The following is a 19,603-nucleotide window of genomic DNA, read 5'->3' as shown; positions in this document are numbered from 1 at the left end:
CCTATTAGTCACAGAGAACTTGAAATGAAAAATAAAATCGAAAGGTAAAATTTAACAGGATTAGGCAATATGGAGAAGAAGAAAGGTTCTGGTTTATAATTAGACATGTGTGGGAAGATCCTAGGATTCAGAACACAGCTAGGGCACACAAATTGCATAAGAATCAGAGACAGAATTAAATTAAGCAGATGGTCAATTCATACATTCTCTTCCCCCCTTTTGTTGAAGGAGAAGAAGCATGTCAAACTGGGTTCTCGCACTAAGACTGCTTACGTCACACACTACACCTACTGATGAAAATCCACAATTGAGATAATAATAATAATAATAATAATAATAAAGAACAACTTTATTTGTACCTGCCCCATCTCCCCAAGAAACACGGTGAGAGGAACATATAAGTCATATCCCTAGGGAAAGGTAGGATATAAATGACTGAATAAACAAAGAAATAAGTCATCTAACTTTTATTTTTTTCTATTTGTTTTATTACCATTTTAAATATAATATGTAGATTAGAAAGCATTTACCAACACACTACTCTACTGGACAGCACCACAGATTCCACTGAACACCAAACTAAATTCCTAACACAGAGGTTAGACCATTACATGGTCAAAACCTATATTTCTCTCCTCTACCGGCAGACTCATTTATCAGATACTTCCACGTAGGGAATCATGAAACTGCTTACTATTAACACAATTTCAGTGGCATTATCATCCCATTTACATGCCATTCCAACAACCTCTGAACTAGAGAGATAGAGGATATGAAGGCATGGATGGGCTACAGCTTCATAGCTGGCTGATACATTCAAGTAGCAGCATAGAAAGAGGAAAACTTATGAAAACATATGATATGTCAATTGTTTCCATAATAATTAATCATTAATCATTAATAATAATGTCCCCATGACCATAAAGAACTCCTTTTATAGTCATGACAACCTCTCTAGATCCTCCAATGATATTCTATGGTATACCTCTGGTACAAGTTCAGGCAGTCCCCAAGTTAGAAACAAAATAGGTTCTGTAAGTTTGCTCTTAAGCTGTATTAGTATGTAGGTCAGAAGACGTAAATTTTTGAAGTGTAACTCCAGCCAGAAATACACTTCTTTTACTTTGGGATAGCATAGGGAAGAGTTAATACCCCTGTGGTGTTTGTTTTGCTGTCTGTACCTCTGTTCAAAAGTTTTCACCTCTTTCTATCCCTGTGATAATTGGGTTTTGAAAATGTTGAGTTGTTAAGGAAACAAGGATTGGTGATAAAACTTCAGTGGAGACACCTTACTCCTATGATAACTCTTCCAGGAGTGAATATTCCTTCTAAGGGGTAGATTTCTCTCACTTTCTGTTGTCTCACCCCCGTTCTTAACTATGACTTGTTTGTAAGTTGGATGTTTGTAACTTGGAGACTGCCTGTGTAGTCAAAATACAGGGTTCACTATTATTCACAGTTTCAAGTATCCACAGGAGGTCTTGGAATATATCTTCAGCAGAAATTGGGGTCATAATGTACATATTCATTCTGTTACATCTGCAACACTCAATACTTTAACGTCATATAAGTCACTCTAGTGAGAATTACTGCTCCGGATACCGCTAAGAAAATAAAGTATCTGGATTATTTATAGGACGAAAATGTTTTCCCATATCTGTAGGTGATGACTGAAGAGCAGAAGCAAAAACTTTATCATCTATAAATTGCCTATATTACTGTACTTTTATTTTACTTAAATTTCACATTTCCTCCAAGAAGTTCAAGACAGTATTTGTGGTAGTCCCCAGGCCCACTATATTGTCAAAGCAACCTGCGATGCTACATGTCCCCTTATTGGAGGGGATGTGAACGTAAATCTCCATAATTTTAACCTGACATCTTTGGACTCAGCCCAGTTTGAATCTAGGTCTCCATAATTTTAACCTGACATTTTCAGATTCAGTCCAGTTTGAACCTAGGTCTCCATAATTTTAACCTGACAATTGAAGCAGCAGTGATGTAAAACCAACATTCAGTGAGGTTTGCTTGACTTTCTCAAAACTGGACAAACTGGCTTTGGTTGTGAAACAGAAGCAACACTAAGAAATTCTGGGAAGATGTTATCTTGGCCTGGGACACATCACAAAGTATACCTGTTTTATAGAGGAAACAGATTTGGAGCAATAATAAATAGTGAAGTGGAAAGATCTTTTTGATGGAAAAATATTTTACAAGGCTAACAAATACTAACCGATACTGGGCAAAATGGTTTTAGACATCATGGCATTGAATTGACATCCTAATCTTACAGAAACATATTCTCTTCAGCATAGTTTCAGGAAGGAAGGGACTGATCGCTACCTTGATGAGTGATATCTAGGGTCTGATTATAGTCCTATCAACCAAGTCATTATTTGCCAATTAATGCACTACTCCAAATCTTGGAAACCAACTTTTTAAGAAGCCCTTGTTAAGAAAAGTTTTTAGATTGATCCTAGTCACAGTTTATAAAAAAGAGAGATCTTACTGAGTTGCACAGAACTTATGTGCTGTAATAGTTCGAGTGTTGGATTAGGACTCTGGAAGACCTGAATTTGAATTCCTGGTCATAAAGAAGTCATACTTCTCTTGGCCTTAGAAGAAGCCAATGATAGATCCCTCTGATCTTGCAAAGAAACACATGATAGGTTCACCTTAGTGTGCTGTAAGTCAGAAATGACTTGAAGGCACGCAGCAACGAAGAGAGACAAGTATGTGTGCCTAGGGCTTCACTTGTAAACTCTAATATACCTCTTTTCAATTTTATCCATTGCACTCCTATTACACCACCAGTCTAACAAACTCAGAGATTTATTTCCCACTTTTTCCTCATAGCAATGTGGTGAGGTAAGTCATACAGGGAGGAAGCAAGTTTGGCCTGAGGTCATTCATTAAGATTTCTGACTCAATGGCCAGAACTTAGAAAAGTTTCAAATTGTAACCTCACCTTCCCAAATCTCCCAATAAGCACAGTCTAAAAATAGAGGATAACCATTTCACCACATTCAGTCTTTTCAGTGCTGTTAATGGAGGTTGATTTAAAAAATCAAGGGTAGCATTCTTTAAAATATGATCTTTAGACCTTGGGGTTAGGTGCATTTGAATCTGCATAACATGAACTTGTCCAAACACTGTTAGCTATGAGATGAAAAATAATTCACTAAACCTTTATGGAGAACTCTTACACACAGTAGTTGACAATTACCGCAGCAGGTATACAATTATTAAATAATACCAGCCACACTTATTCATTCTTTATTTAGTAATAAGCAACCATTACAACCAAGCAACACGGCAAAACATATTTGCTCCCATTAAATATTTCAAAGGGAAGGAATTATGCCAAACTCCAATAACCGTTAATGTTAAGAGGATTTACCATTCACTTTTTGCCTTGATCTACACCTTGAGAATTTCCCTCCTGGGCACAGAGAAATCATTCAGCAGGGAATGTTAATTCATACACAGTGGAAGATCTAATATTTTAGAGCCAACTTCTTGGAAAACGGCATGGGGAGGATCAGACAAAAACCCCTCCACACAAGAGTAGTAAATTTTAAAATTCATGTATATCATCACTTTTGTTTCTCTCTCTAGGATACTAGAATTCTTCAATACTAAGACAAAGTACATTTACTTGGAATCAGCACCTTTTCCCCAATGAAACTTTCATGAAAATGTTTTTAAACCATGCTTTGCAGCAACAGTGAACAGAAGATAGAACTGGGTGCATTATTAAATGTCTGGGTAGTTTGCAATACAGTGGTACAAATATACTTCCTTAACAAAAGCATAACCAATAAAACGTCCTCTAAGTTATACTGTTGAAATGAACAGAGGTTAAATAAGTGCCACTGATGTCTTTTAGCCAGATTGGAGCTAACAGTAGCATCCTGTATTCATAATGAAAAGGAATAGGTTAAAGACCGAGGTTGCAGCATAAAAAGTTTCATGGAACAAAGACAAGGGAAATAAGGAAATGGACTGCAGATGAACATAGTAGCTAGCCAAATGTGATGGATGGAGAAATAATGGGAAGAAGGTAGGAAGAAAATTAATTGTCCATCACATTAAATCCTATTTTGTAAACTGCTCACAAGCACAATTTTTTTTTAAATGGGCATATAAACCCAGTGCAGCCCTGGTTATGCATTTTGTAATGCTATTTATTAGAAATACTAATTGTTAACTTTATGAATGTTCCCATTAGAAAATGCATCCCAGGGAATGCAAGGTTGATGAGCTTCTTTTTAAATAAAAGTTTCAGTAGTCAGCTTCTCACTACAGATTAACTCAGGTTAATTATTTTTCTCCATGCATAAAAAATACACCACCCTGAATACAGGATTATGTCAAGAACTAAATTATTACCCAAGATTCATCTTAAGGACTCCTTTCTCCAGCTTGCTTCCATTTTTTACCTAGCCCTTTCAGATAGCTGTCTCTATATTTCCCTCTTATGGCTAGACCTGAGAGTTAACATACATTTTTTTAAATGTATAGGGCCCTGATCCCAAAAGGTGTTTTTTAACGTTGAAACCCCACCAGTATTTTAAATTGGATCATGAAGGGTATGTGAATCAAGTTTGGTCTATATCCATCACACTATGTAGGAACCTTTGACGAACATACATACGTCACTTCGACTGATAGACAGATTGATAGATGCATACTTCAGTTAACAAAGCCTCTGACAAAGAAGCTCCTTTATACAATCTTTTTTATTCCTGCATAGCCTCCTTTTTCTGTAAGCCTCTTTCTAGCTTGAAAGCTTTTACCAGCACTAAGGGCACGGTGAAAGAGTATTCCATGCTGAAGAAAACCCTATGAAATGTATTGTATATGTATATAAGATGAGCATATGTTTTGTACATCAAGCTTAATTCTAAGCCAACATATTCAAAAGTAAGTGTGACGCTACTGCTAGTAGGGTTCAAAAGTAAGTGTGGCGCTACTCCTAGTCGATTAGTTTAAAACTACATCCTTAATAGTCATTGCCTCATGTATAAGAACGCATTAACAAGGTACGTATATAGAAAGAAAAATAGCCTATGGTTCAACTACAGGACATTTATTTAGTTTAGCAAGTTTGCAACATTCCTTCACAATCTTTTATTTTTATGTGCAGATTGAGCCAGCGTCATGAGTGAAACTCACATTCCCTACAGCCAAGTTCAAGTGACAAATCATTCTGAAATGCATTAGACAAAAAAATACACAAATCCTTCACAATTAAACCTCTTATTGCCGCTCATTTTTCACTAGCCTCTGATACAATTTCTATGTGATTTCTTTTCTTACATTTGTCACCCTGTCATCTAGTCACCAAGAAAATTTACTAAGGTAGTGACTCAGGAGTCCCTGATTGGCACCACCTTCCTCTCTAAAATCATCTTATCTTATATAAGATTCAGGGATTTGAGGATAAGGTAACACCATGGGATGTAATATTAGACAAGGGAAAGAGGAAAATTTCAAGAATATATAAATTTCTATTGGAATGGAGCACTGAGAAGGAATAAATAAAGGAGTGCATGACAAATTGGGCAAGAGATCTAGGAAGAACTGTATTATTAGAGGAATGGGAACTTTTATGGGGGGGGGGGGGGGAATTAAATTATACATATGCCTATGAATTGAAAGAAAATTGGTGGAAAATGTTCTATTGGTGGCACCTGACCCCAAAAAGGACATCAAAATTTACCAAAGGCAAGAAGATTAAATGCTGGAAATGTGGAAGAGGTGAAGGATCGTACCTACACATGTGGTGGTCTTGTGAGAAGGTAAAACCGTACTGGAGGGAAATCCACGATAAATGTCAAAAAATCATAAAGATAAAAATACCACTACTCCCAGAATTCTTTCTATTGGGCATGACGAATAATCAATGGGGAAAGAATGAAGATAAAATCTTTACACACTTAACAACAGCTGCCAGATTAGTTCTTGCAAGATTATGGAAACAGAAATTAATACCAAAAGTGGAAGAATGGATAAAAAGAATATGGGATATAATGAATATGGACTACCTAATGTTCTTGCTATCAACAACACAAAATAAGCCCCAAAAAAAGGATAGATTGGACTGGATGAAGAAAGAAAAAGTTAGAATATTGTTATAAAGCCCTTAACACGAAGGAGAAGTGTCAACTGTCAACACACACACACACAAAAAGAATGATACAGTAGAGTCTCACTAATCCAAGCCTCGCTTATCCAAGCCTCTGGATAATCCAAGCCATTTTTGTAGTCAATGTTTTCAATATATCGTGATATTTTGGTGCTAAATTCGTAAATACAGTAATTACAACATAACATTACTGCGTAATTAACTACCTTTTCTGTCAAATTTGTTGTATAACATGAAGTTTTGGTGCTTAATTTGTAAAATCATAACCTAATTTGATGTTTAATAGGCTTTTCCTTAATCCCTCCTTATTATCCAAGATATTCGCTTATCCAAGCTTCTGCTGGCCCGTTTAGCTTGGAAAAGTGAGACTCTACTGTACCAACAACATAAATAATACAAATAGTTATGACAACTTTATAGAGAAGAATGGAAGTCAAGAATCGACAAGGACCCTGACCCCCCCCTACCCGTATTACCCCTTTCCCCCTCACTTTCTACCACCCCCTCCCTACCCCTATCTTATCAAAACACACCCAGTAGACATGTTCAGTTGAGCTGAACTCTATCAATGACCAAGCTAATACATTTCCACTCAAAGTACCCTTTGCTGTTATCCTTTTTGTAAAACACAGATCAAGGTTAAATATGGTCTCTCTTTGGAAGGAGGTCTTATCTTCAAAGGAAACAGCTTGGAGTGAATTCTAGCTACTTATTTTCATTTACTGTTGACACCACACCTGCTTCAAGAGAAAACACTCCGAAAATGCCTTTTTATATACTGTAGGTTTTATCAGGAATCCACAAGACTGTATTGAGGTTTTAACTTCATGATTAGAAAGCATATTTCACGCATATTCAGAAATTACTTTTGTTGCATACAGTATTTATAAACATAGCCTGTCTTGCTATTCGATTTCCATTACTTGATTCCACCTCTGGCGGGGGGGGGGGGGGGGAGGAGGATTAAACGCACATAGAGGACTAAGGTCAAATTTGTCCTTTTTATAATATCTCAGAAGATTCTAGTTTCTCCTGATAAAGATGAGTTGTATTATTATGCTATATTCATTCAAACGTACTTTGGTGAGGTTAACTTATCAGACAGCTATAATCATCCTAGGAATACAAAATGGTTTGATTACAATTGTGTCACACTCAAGAAGATATATTTTAGCTTATTATAAGATTAAGTGGAAATATATAAAGCACTTATCAAGCAAAAGAAAAGAGCTGTGCTGAAAGGAAAAGCATTTATTTATCTCTGTCTCAGGAAGAAAGGACGGTAAATGCTTTGGTGGAATGTAACAGAGGTTCTGTCTAATGATTATAATCCCTCAATTTGTTATATTTCTGCATATGAATGGGAAGATATTTTTCTGATATTCTTCAAGATCTCAGTAAGTCTTCAATTCACCATTCAATTGCTTCCTGATACTCCAGGAATAGGTGTCTGTAATTCTTGGGAGTAATTACTATATTGACATAATACAGAAGTTCAACTTAAACTTGGAGTGCATCTATACACTGTAGAGTTAAAATAGTTTGATATCACTTGAACTGCCATGGCTCAATGCTATGGAATAATGGGAATCGTAGTTTGGTGCGGAATGAGTACTATTGGGAAATAAGACTAAAGACCTTGTAAAAGTGCAATTCCCAGTAACTCATAAAGTTGAGCCATGACAGTTCAAGTGTTATCAAACTGCATTAATTCTACAGTATTGACACACCTTCTGTAGACCCCTGGTCCAAATTCTATAGCACCTGATATGTTTAAATTTCAGCCTGACTGTTGGGCACTCTGATTTGAGATCTCTTCTCATTTTAGTGCCTATTTCTTAAAAATGTGACAGGACTAAACCAGCATGAAAATGATAGTCTGCAGCGACAGATGGAAAAATTATAGACATTTCTGCAAAAGTACTTGATATGACTTTGCCAATAGCTAGCAGGGGTTTTTTTTTGGAAGCTGTCCTTTGTCAGTCAAATTCTGTGTAAGAAAGCTAGCACTAAAAAATCATACCAAGTATGTCTGTAATTTTCCTGGGTGTGAAAGTTACATAATTACAAATTTATTTATATCTTCAATTATTTCTGTTTATTCTTGCTTCTGCTTTTCAGTTTCATATTTGCAAAACCACTGGGTTCTTAAAGAAATGGGTTTCCTAACGATCCAATTCTCTATTCTGCCCAAAATAACTGTATTTCTCCCATGGCTACTAAAAAAATGTGCAGGCTAGCAAGTTTGTAAATTTGCTTGCTCATAAAAATATTTGCTATTATGATGGCTGGAGACATTCAAATGTGTGCTTTCTCTTGAGCATTACCTTCCACTCTCCTTGTTTTCCAATGCTTGATCACACAAAGCAATTCTATAGAACTACATGTACCCATATTTTCAGTCAAGTGCTTTAAGATGCCAGGGATGCAAAGAATGCTGTTTTAAGAAACAAAAGAGGAAACGCCAAGAAACTGGTGGTCTCAATATAAATTTACATGTACTAGGCAACTGCAGAATAGATCCAATCCTATTGACAGCTCAAAAGCAGGTCAAGAATAAAAATAACATTATAGGACTGATATCAGAAAATCTAGTCCTAGACAACAAGAAGTATAGTGTGGGAGAGATCAATTTTTGTACCATAAAGTCAAGTAGGGCTTGGAGCAGGGTTGGAAATCATAAAACCCTCCAAACTTTGATTTGACAATATTGGATAAATGGAACCAGTGTTGTGAAGTTATTTGAGTACTGGGCTATTAATTCTGGAAACCGGGGGTGTGAAGAATCCCTGCTCAGCCATGGAAGCTCATTGGATTACCTTGGCTAAGACACAGTTTCTCAACCTCAGATGAAAGCTAATGTACCCCCCCCCAGCAAATCCCCCCCAAAGAAGCACATAACAAATTTGCTTTAGAATCACTATAAGTTGGAAATAACTTGAAGGCACACAACGATTAGATTTCCAGTAAGTTTCGTAGAAAAATTTAGGTCTGGGGATAATAACCCTCGGGTCAATCTGGACTTGACCCAGGAAGGTATATTGCCACATTTCAGCAAAATCATGGTGGTTTTGGGGGTAGTTCGGCCTTGAACCCAATAGAAATGGAGAACTTGAGTCAATTTAAGATTGACCCTAGAGAGTATCTCGCCACCCCTCCAACAAAATTGCAATCTGGCCTCTAAATCAAAATGCTGGTTTCTCTTGGAAAATAGGCCTGGTGGAAGGGCCCTAAAATCATTAGGTCTTCTAATACAATGTTGTGGTCAACCTTTGGTGGAAATTTACCATAAAGTCACACTAGAGCACCATATTAATGACATGGTCTAAGAGATTCCCAAAAAGATAATATTAATCAAATCTGAAAAGGTTACATGAACAAACACGGAGAGCCAATTGTATATCAGGAGCACTTCTACTTTGGCAAGTCTTTATATTTTAATGACAATTTGTTATTATTATTGCTTACTGCCAGGTTAGCTTCAACTATTTTTTTTTTGTATCAGGAGCGACTTGAGAAACTTCAAGTCGCTTCTGGTGTGAGAGAATCGGCCGTCTGCAAAGACGTTGCCAAGGCGACGTCCGGATGTTTGATGTTTCACCATCCTTGTGGGAGGCTTCTCTCGTGTCCCCACATGGGGAGCTAGAGCTAACAGAAGGAGCTCATCCATGCTCTCCCCGGATTCGAACCAGCAACCTTTAGCTCAGCAACCCAAACTTCAAGTCAGCAATCCTGCCGGCACAAGGGTTTAATCCACTGAGTCACCGGGGGCTTCATAGCTTCAACTCATGATGATGCTTTGAATGAGGGACCTCCAAAAGTCATAACCATGTCCTGTCTTGAACAAGCCTTATCAGCAGAGGAATATGGTTTCCTTGACCTAATCATTCTAACTGGACTTTGGGCTTACTTTTTTCTGACTACCTTCCATGCCACTCAGCCTAGTCTCCTTTTTCAATGATGATAAGATGCAACAGTGATGTGTGATAGAGCTGCCCAGTAACCTTGCAATGTATACAAAACAACACAGCCTCCCAATGAACAGTCTAAGATTGATAAGAAAGCAAGGGCAGGGCTGATAAACAGCAGGTTTTAGGAAGATAAAGAAAAGAAACCTATTCCAGGAAGAGAAGGAGAAAAGGCAATAATGGTTGAAAAGTTGGATTCAGAGCTAAACCATTCACAAGATCTCAATTGCATCTATTCATGCTTTTAACCCAAAATACTGTACGTTTACTTACAATACTCAACAATTAAGAGTCCTGAATTCACTAACTATGAAAAAAAAAACCTCGCATTTTCACCTATTGTAAAAGGAACCAGATCGAGCTAAGTTATGCAGCATGTAGCTGCAACAGCACAGTAGCAAGAACAAAAGGAAGCAAACTGTAAACCCCACACATAATTTAGCTCAAATTGTCATTGCTGTTGCACTCATTCCACTTACAATCACTGAGGTGAATCAGAGGCTCTACTTCAACCCATCAGCAAGTACTGAAAAGGCGCTTAGGAGGAAAAAAGAGATCCACTCTGTCAGCTGTCTGACAGTGGAGACATAGATTAAAATGTTTTAAGTAGCATTTAAACTTTTTGCAGTAGAAACTTCCTAGAGGCAACATTCCTTGAATTGCAACACCCAGCAACTCCTTTCAGACACATGGAAAACCGGTTGTGGTTACTCAGAGATGTAGGAAATGCATTCTTGTACATGATGAAAAAGAGCCACTATTAATATATCTGACATTTCAGGGCTGAGGCCTAGTATGAGATGTTTCAATGCTCCGTCCACAGGGATATTTTCTGTCCAAAAATGTCTTCTGTGCACAAACACAATGCTCTTTGTGCATAGTGACACCCTAGCAGGCACACGTCACATAAACCAATCCCAGGCTATGGAAAATCTGTGGAATATAAAGATACAATTTTCTCATAAACAGCAAGAAGTACTTTAAAATACTTTACATGTATACAGCATTTTAGCATTAATTTTTATATTTATTTATATCCCACTTTTTCGCTCTTAAAAGAGACTCAAGGCATTTTCATGCCTCCAAAGGCCTTTAAGTTATGCCTTGTTTCAAGAGGTGGGGCCGTGTTAGATGGTTGCAGCAAAAACCACAAAAAGACTAATTTATTACAGAAGCAACTTTGCAAACTACAGCCCACTGCATCGGATATAAATACAATTTCAGGTAAAAATATAACAAACAGAAAGAGAGCAGAGGGTTATCGCTCATCTATGGATTCAATATCCATGGTTTCACTTACCCATGCTCTGTCAATACCCTTTACAATTATGCAGCACTTTTTAAGTATCCCAAAGGCCTCCCTTGTCCCATCTACACTGATCATTTAATGCAGTTTCTAACCAGTATTGAAGAAAGTGGATGATTACATAGGAAATCTTGGAACCAGTTTGAGACCTGGAGGGTGATTACACAAACTACACAGAACTGATGTATATTAAGGGCTTTTTTTACCCGCTTTTAAGGGAGTTTGTTGTCTGATTGACACAGTATGAAGTTAGCTTTGACCTGCATTAAATGGTCAGTGTAGATGAGGCTTCTGTATTACTTGGGTTTCCAGAGGGGTGGATGCGTTAGACTGCTGCAACAAAAACCACAGAACCCCGCTACCCATTAAAGACTACGATAGTTTATCAAGGAAGAAACTTTGGCAAACTACAGTCTGTTATATCAAGCATTAACACAATTTAAGGCATAAATATAATATATACATGTGTGAGTAGATTTCACATTTTTGACTGTGAGGGTCACAGAAAAATTAAATGCAAACCACAGGCATTCTCCAAGTTACAAAAATCAGACTTATAAACCACTCATAATTAAGAAAGGGGGTGAGTCAACAGGAAGTGAGCAAAATCTCCCCCTAGGAAGGGAAATTCACCCCTGAAAGAGTTATTATCATAGGCCAAAGCTGTCTCCACTGAAGCTTTATCCTTGTTTCCACAACAAGCCTTTTTTTTTCAAAATCCAATTCTTACGGGGACAGAAAGTGAGGTGACATCTTCTGAACTGGGGACAGACAGCAAAACAAAAACTACAGGGCTGTTACCCCTTCCCTATGCTATCCAAAACTCTGTATGTGTGTGTATGGAGTTCCACTTAAAAAATGTATTTGTTCCGACTTACAAATTCAATTTAAGAACAAACCTACAGAACCGAGTCTCACAACTTGGAGACTTCCTGTATATTGGAGAGAAAGAGACACATTGGATTCGACATCCATGGTTTCATTTATTCACACTCCCAGAAGTATTTTTGAGCCTCTCTAAACCCTCATGCCCAAGTATAGTCAGAACATAATATTCCCTATTACCCACGGTTTCAAGAATCCACAGGGGATGTGTACATGTTTTGCAATGTATCTCTGCAGAGTCCCCTTCAAGAGAGATAAAGCAGGGTATAAATAAATATAAAAACAATACAGGGGGGCTACTGCATTGAACAAGGACACTCTGAATACTTGAATATATCATGGGAGTTGTAGTTTGGTGAGGCCCTAAGGACTCTTTGGCAGAGAAAGCTAAAGACTTTGTAAAACTGCAACTCCCATAGCACTGAGACTGGGCAGTTCAAGTGATGCCAAACTGCATTCATTTCACAGTGGAGATGTTATCTAAGTGCAAGACTTAAGACTTGACCTGAACCGAGGACGTTGAACTCCTTCTGAACCGCTGCACTTTTTCCCTGCTGAAATCTTTAAAGACGTTGGACCTGAGCTGACACAGCAACTCCAACAGCTCATTGAAAAAGTGTGGATGACCAAGAAAATCCCAGAAGAGTTTCAAGGATGCCACCATCATCATCCTTTTCAAAAAAAAAAGGGGGGGAAAGAACAGACTGCAGAAACTATTGAAGTATCTCCCTTCTGCGCTCTGCTGGGAAAATTCTCACAAGAATCCTTGCAAACCGCCACCTTCTTCCTATCTCAGAAGACACCCTCACAGAATCCCAGAACGGCTTCTGCCCTTCCAGAGGAATAGTGGACATGATCTTCACTGCATGACAACTCCAGGAAAAATGCAGGGAATAAAATCAACTTCTGTACATGGCATACATTGACTTTGCAAAGGCATTCGACACAGTGAATTAAAGTGCTCTCTGGACCATCCTCCAAAAAATCGAGTGCCCTGACAAAGCTCCTCCACAATGACATGATGGCAACAGTCTTGGGATAGCAATGGCCCCCAAAGTGACCCATTCAAGGTGGAATCAGGTGTTAAACAGGGATGTGTAATTGCCCCAACCTTATTTTCCATCTTCATTGCTATGATGCTTCATCTTGTTGATGGAAAGCTTCCCACCGGAGTGGAAATCATCTATCAGACAGATGGCAAGCTATTTAACTTAGCAGAGTGAGATCACAACAACATCTGTTATAGAACTCCAATATGCCGATGACAACATAGTTTATGCGCATTCAGAAGACGACCTACAAGACACTCTAAAAACCTTTGCAAAAGCCTACAAGAAACATGGCCTCTCATTGAACATTGAGCAAACCAAAGTGTTCTTCCAGCAGTCACCAGCCAATCCCTCTGCAATGCCAGAAATATAGCTTAATGGAGACATGTTAGAAAATGTTGATCATTTCCGCTACCTCAGCAGCCACCTCTCCACAAATTTCAACATTGACACTGAAACACAACACTGTCTGAGCTCTGCGAGTGCAGCATTTCTCTGAATGAAGCAGAGAGTGTTTGAGGATTGCGACATCCGTAGGGATACCAAGGTGTTTGTTTATAAAGCTATTGTCTTCCCAACCCTGTTATATGCCTACGAAATGTGGACTGTCTACAAACATCATTCTCAACTTCTGGAATGAAACCATCAGTGTTGCCTCCAAAAATCTTGCAAATCTCTTGGGAAGACAGGTGCACAAATGTCAGCATGCTGGAAGAAGCAAAGACTACCAGCATTGAAGCAATGATGCTTCGCCATCAACTTAGCTGAACTGGCCATATTGTCTAAATGCTCGATAACCATCTGCCAAAGCAGTTACTATACTCTCAGCTCAAGAACGGAAAATTGAATGTTGGTGGACAGGAAAAGAGATTTAAAGATGGTCATAAAGCTAATCTTAAAAACTGTGGCATAGACACCGAGAGTTGGGAAGCCCTGGCCCTCAAGTGTTGTAACGGGGGGGTCAGCTGTGACCAGCAGTGCTGTGGAATTCGAAGAGGCACGAATGGAGGGCAAAAGGGAGAAAGGAGTTAAGAAGAAGGCTCATCAAGCCAACACTTGCCATGACTGCCTTCCATCTGGAAACCAATGTCCTCACTGTGAAAGAACATGCAGCTCAAGAATAGGTCTCCACAGTCACCTACACACACTACAGGACACTACATTTGGAAGGCCATGATACTTGGACAACGAGGGATTGCCTAAGTAAGTAAGTAAGTAAAAGTACATGGAGAAGGGCATCAGAGACTGAAGGAGAATGGGCAGATATGTACAATGTGTGTGTGTATATTGATAGAATAGATAGATACTGTATACGGTGTTTCAAAGTGATGGATCCAGTTTGTATATTTAAAACAGCAGAGTGGGCAAATGAATACAGTATGTCTTTGTGTATACAGTAGAGTCTTACTTATCCGGCAGAACGTTGGATAAGCAAATATGTTGGATAATAAGGAGAGATTAAGGAGAAGCCTGTTAAACATCAAATTAGGTTATGATTTTACAAATTAAGCACCAAAACATCATGTTATACAACAAATTTGACAGAAAAAGTAGTTCAATATGAAATAATGCTATGTAGTAATTACTGTATTTATGAATTTAGCACCAACATTTCATGATTTATTAAAAACATCGACTACAAAAATGCGTTGGATAATCCAGAACGTTGGATAAGCGAGTGTTGGATAAGTGAGACTCTACTGTATATACATAGGGTGTTTCAAAGCAATGTATATTAAAAAGGCCCGAAATCAACCAAGGATTACCACAGGCAGGAAGCAGCCAGATTTTAAAGCTGCAAGGCCATTCAATGCTATTCAAGGTGCACCATTCACACTTGACTCAAGCAGACAAGAGTTCTTTTTCCCACTCTGGACATTATTCCACAGATATATAAACCCCACTTGGCTAGCTTCCAACAGACCTCACAACCTCTGAGGATGCCTGCCATACGTGTGGGAGAAACGTCTGAAGAGAATGCCATACAGCCCGGAAAACTCACAGCAACCCCAGCAAATACAGTTGAGGAGAGAGGAATAAAAAGTGGATATTGGGAGGAGGAGATTTAGGACTCTATGCGAAGGAAAGAAGGGGGCGAGCCACTACAGCTGTCAGAGGGTGCATCTGCACTCTAGATTTAATGCAGTTGAATACCACTTGAACTGCTCAATGCTTTGGGATCCTGGGAGGCGTCGTTTGCGTACTCTTTGGCAGATAAGGCTTGTAAGACGACCACTCCTAGGATCCTATAGCACTGGAGAGCCAGGGCAGATCGAGTGGTGTCGAACCGCATTAACGCTATAGTGTGGCTGCGCTTGAGAAGGTGAGGGGGAAGGGATGGGAAGGGCTGCCTGGCTTACCGGCTCTCTCCGGCGCCCGCTTGCCTCCTCGCTCGGCTCCTTCTGGCTGGCCTGGCCCTCGCCCGGCTCTGGCGGCGGCGGGAGAAGGAGGCGCTCGGTCCGGCTGCAACTCCAGAGCCCAGGAAGGCAGAGTCCGCCCAATCCCTCGCTCACTCGCGCGCGCGCCTTCTAGCGGTGGAGGACCGGGCCTCGCTTCGCCCGGGAGGGCGCGCGAGAGAGAGTCCAAGGCGAAACTCCTCGGGCGCGCGCACACGCAGCCAGGCCGCAGGAAGCCGTTTCCGCCCATGTGCAGAGTGGGCAGGCAGCCCCCGGACAGCAACGCCCCGCCCACCGGGTTCCCTGGAATTGAAGTGGTGCTGCGTCACAAAGAGACGTTGCTCGGTTCTCCGGCACCTCCTTTACTCTTTGTCTCTTTTATTTAAAAGTTATTCGTGGCTTGAGTGGTATTTTGTAAAAAGTATAATAGGTAGAAAACTGTATGGCCCTACTGCCAGTGCAGTTGTTTGAGGACTGGGCTTTGGGTGCTTCTTTGCTCTTCTTCCTCTTCTTCCATTATTATTATTATTACCATGCCAATGCAGTGGTTTGAGGGCTGGGCTTTATTATTATTATTACCATGCCAATGCAGTGGTTTGAGGGCTGGGCTTTGGGTGCATTTTAGCTCTTCTTCCTCTTTTCCCATTATTATTATTATTACCATTCCAATGCAGTGGTTTGAGGGCTGGGCTTTGGGTGCATCTATGTTCTTCTTCCTCATATTTTATTATTACAGTACCATATCAGTGTAGTGGTTTGAGGGCTAGGCTTCGAGTGCATCTATGCTCTTCTTATTCTATTATTATTATTATTATTATTATTATTATTATTATTACCATGCCAGTGCAATGATTTGAGGGCTGGACTTTGGGTGCATCTTTGCTCTTCTTCCTCCTCGTCTTCTATAATCATCATCATTATTATTATTACCATGCCAGTGTAGTGGTTTAAGCACTGGGCTTTGGGTGCATCTATGTTCTTCTATTATTTATTATTATTATTATTATTACCATGCCATTGCAGTGGTTTGAGCACTCTTCCTCCTCCTCCTTTTCTTCCATTATTATCATTATCATCATCATGTCTGTTCAGTGTTTTGAGCACTGGGCTTTGGGTGCGCTTCTATTATTATTATTATCATCATCATCATCATCACCGTCATGGCTGTGCAAGTGGTTTGAGCACTGGGCTTTGGGTGCATCTATGCTCTTTTTCTTCTATTATTATTATTATTATTATTACCATGTCAGTGCACTGGTTTGAAGGCCCTGCACTTGTCTCTTGATAAAAACTGTATGGCCACACTGCCAGTGCAGTGGTTTGAATGCTGAACTTTGGGTGTATCTGTGATCTTCTTCCTCTTTTTCTATTATTATTATTATTATTATTACCCTGTTGTTGTCTCTTGGCAGAAAACTGTATGGCCCTGCTGCCAGTGCAGTGGGTTGATTTTGAGTGCATCTGCTCTGTAGAATTAATGCCAACGCCACTTTAACTGTCACAGGCCAATGCTATGGAATACTGGGATTTGTAGCCTGGCATGGCACCAGTCCTGTTTGGAAGAGAAAGCTGAAGACTCTGAAATCTACAACTCCCATGATTCCACAGCATTGAGCCATGGCAAATAGAGTGTTGTGCAGCTGCAATAATTCGACTGCCAGATGCATCATATGACTCAGGAGAGCAGAGTCTGAATCCCTGTGCCCTTGGGTGAGTCACATTCCCTTGAAACAGAAAACCCAGTGATAGGTTTGCCTTAGAGTCGCCGTTAGTGGGAAATGCCTTGAAGGCACAGAAACAGCAACCACCTTCAGTTTTGTCATCCATGAACATTAGGGCCAGTTGTAATCAAAAACATTTGGAAGGGATAGCATTGGGATCCTGAAAGATCCTGTCTAATCATGGAAGCTAAGCAGGGTCTGTCCTGGTTAGTACTTGGACAGCAAGCTGTTAATGAATACCAAGCACTGTAGGCTATATTTCAAATGAAGGACCTGGCACAGCCACCTCTGAGCATTCCTTGCCTAAGAAAAACATGTGAAATTCATGGGGTCACCATAAGTCAACTTGAAGGCATGTGCACACATATGCATGTACACAGAGAGACAATTAACAGTGCATCCATAGTCGACACATTTACGCTATTACCAGATTTTAAAAATCCGTTGCCCTTCCAAAGTGGCCAACATTAACTTTGGATGAGTTCTAAAGTACATATTTATAGAGGTTGATATTGTAGGAGATAAACTTCTGATTAAATATTGATTTTGAAGAGAGAATTTTTCCAACGGGCAGGGTTTGCTGTGATTGTGCAAACAACAGAATGAGCCAATTTATTTTACAGTTAGCGCAAAGGGCGGTGGCAGTGTTATGTAGACTATGAATGCAGTGTGATCTTAAATAACTAAGAAAGCCAGTGTGGCATAGTAGTTTGAGTACAGGACTAGGACTCTGGAGGCCAGGGTTTAAAATCCCCACCTGGAGATGCAAACCTACTGGATGACCTTGGGCAGGTCACACTCTTTCAGCCTCAGAAGAGGCAATAGAAAAAAACCCACTGAATAAATCTTGCCAAAAAAAACTGGGATAGACTTTAGTGTCACCATAACCCCTAAATGACTTGAAGGCACATAAATCTCGCTTATATCACTGAGATATCCCAAATAAGTATCTGAAATTTCTTGCTAATTTATAATAGACCCTGACTTAGTTTGGCCAGTGTTTTTTCAGCCTGGAAAAGAAACAATGCCTCAATCCTATTATATAGTTGTTTGAAGTGGGGGCAAGGCTCACTGAATTTCAAAACTTTCTCCTATATTCAGATAAAGTGGCTTCCGGGGACTACCTCCTATTGGAAAACAAGCTTCTTGTAGGGTCTATTAACACTGTGCAAATGTTGCCCCTTTAAATGCCATTTGGGGAGATATTCGAGAATTCTAAACTTCCCAAACTGCAAATCCCAATATTCTATAGGACAAAACCATGATACATACAATTTTGTTGGATATCTCTGTAGGGTCCCTAGGCTGATGGGAGGGAGAGTGAGATCTAGTGCACCAAACTGCACATCCTATGATCCTAGAGAATGGAACCATAGCAATTAAAGTGCTAGCAAAGTGCAATGACTAGGTATGGTGAAAAGGCCCCAGGAAAATTGATTATACTATAGTGTGTATCCATTGTATTGACAGTTTTAGAAAGGTAGAGATCAGCTTGGAGAAATTACACTCTGTGTCTGGAATTTGCTGGATCTGGGCATACAGCCCAAATCTGGCCTTGCCTAAACTGCTCTCTGTTTTAGGAATGCTTATTTCCTTTTGCTCTTCATTCAGGAGTTGTATAAGTAAGATGAATATTAAATAAAGCAAATATTACAAAGATGTCATACATCTATAATGTCTCTTGTTCAAAAGAAAGCATGCCTGGCAGTCTTGCCTTGTTTGGAGAATGTGAAAGGGTGTAGTAGTGTTACAGTGTTTGTCCCAATGAATCATTAATGATAGGAAAGTAAAGGAAAAACAACCATTTTAACCTTCCCAGAGTATAACCTTCCCTTTCTTTGAGCATTGGGGAAGGGCTTGGTCATGTTCATTTATTTAACTTCATAGTTGGCAGAACACAGTGAAAAGCAAATAATTTCTGTGTGCGTGTATAAAGTTTCAGAATCAGAAAGTAACATTTAGAAAGTGTGCTTTGCATGGCATAAGAAGGGCCCACATTATCAGTATAAATTTGAAATATCAGCAGCACTTTTAAAATATTCACTATTTGGATATAGATCATATGCGCCGCTGAAATCTATGGGTTAGAAATATATAGAACTTGTAACATGTATTTGTTTAACAAGC

At 39.3% G+C, this 19,603-nt stretch overlaps 1 protein-coding gene across 4 annotated transcripts in view; it reads right to left on the bottom strand.

Moving 5' to 3' along the window:
- The window catches only part of fam3c (FAM3 metabolism regulating signaling molecule C), a 52,990-nt gene extending 37,047 nt beyond the window's left edge, over positions 1-15,943 (bottom strand). For 2 of the 4 annotated variants that reach the window (XM_008111254.3, XM_016993882.2), the window contains exon 1: positions 15,720-15,942. The gene's annotated coding sequence lies outside the window, so the exon portion shown is untranslated. Of the gene's footprint in view, positions 1-15,719 lie in introns of all 4 variants that reach the window. The other 2 variants (XM_008111255.3, XM_003221310.4) reach the window with 2 other exon arrangements.
- Positions 15,944-19,603: the final 3,660 nt, after the last annotated feature.

Source organism: Anolis carolinensis, chromosome 5, assembly GCF_035594765.1.
Source record: "Anolis carolinensis isolate JA03-04 chromosome 5, rAnoCar3.1.pri, whole genome shotgun sequence".
Lineage (NCBI taxonomy): Eukaryota > Metazoa > Chordata > Lepidosauria > Squamata > Dactyloidae > Anolis > Anolis carolinensis.
The sequence above is the reverse complement of the archived record's forward strand: the minus strand, read 5'-3'. Positions and strand labels throughout refer to the sequence as shown.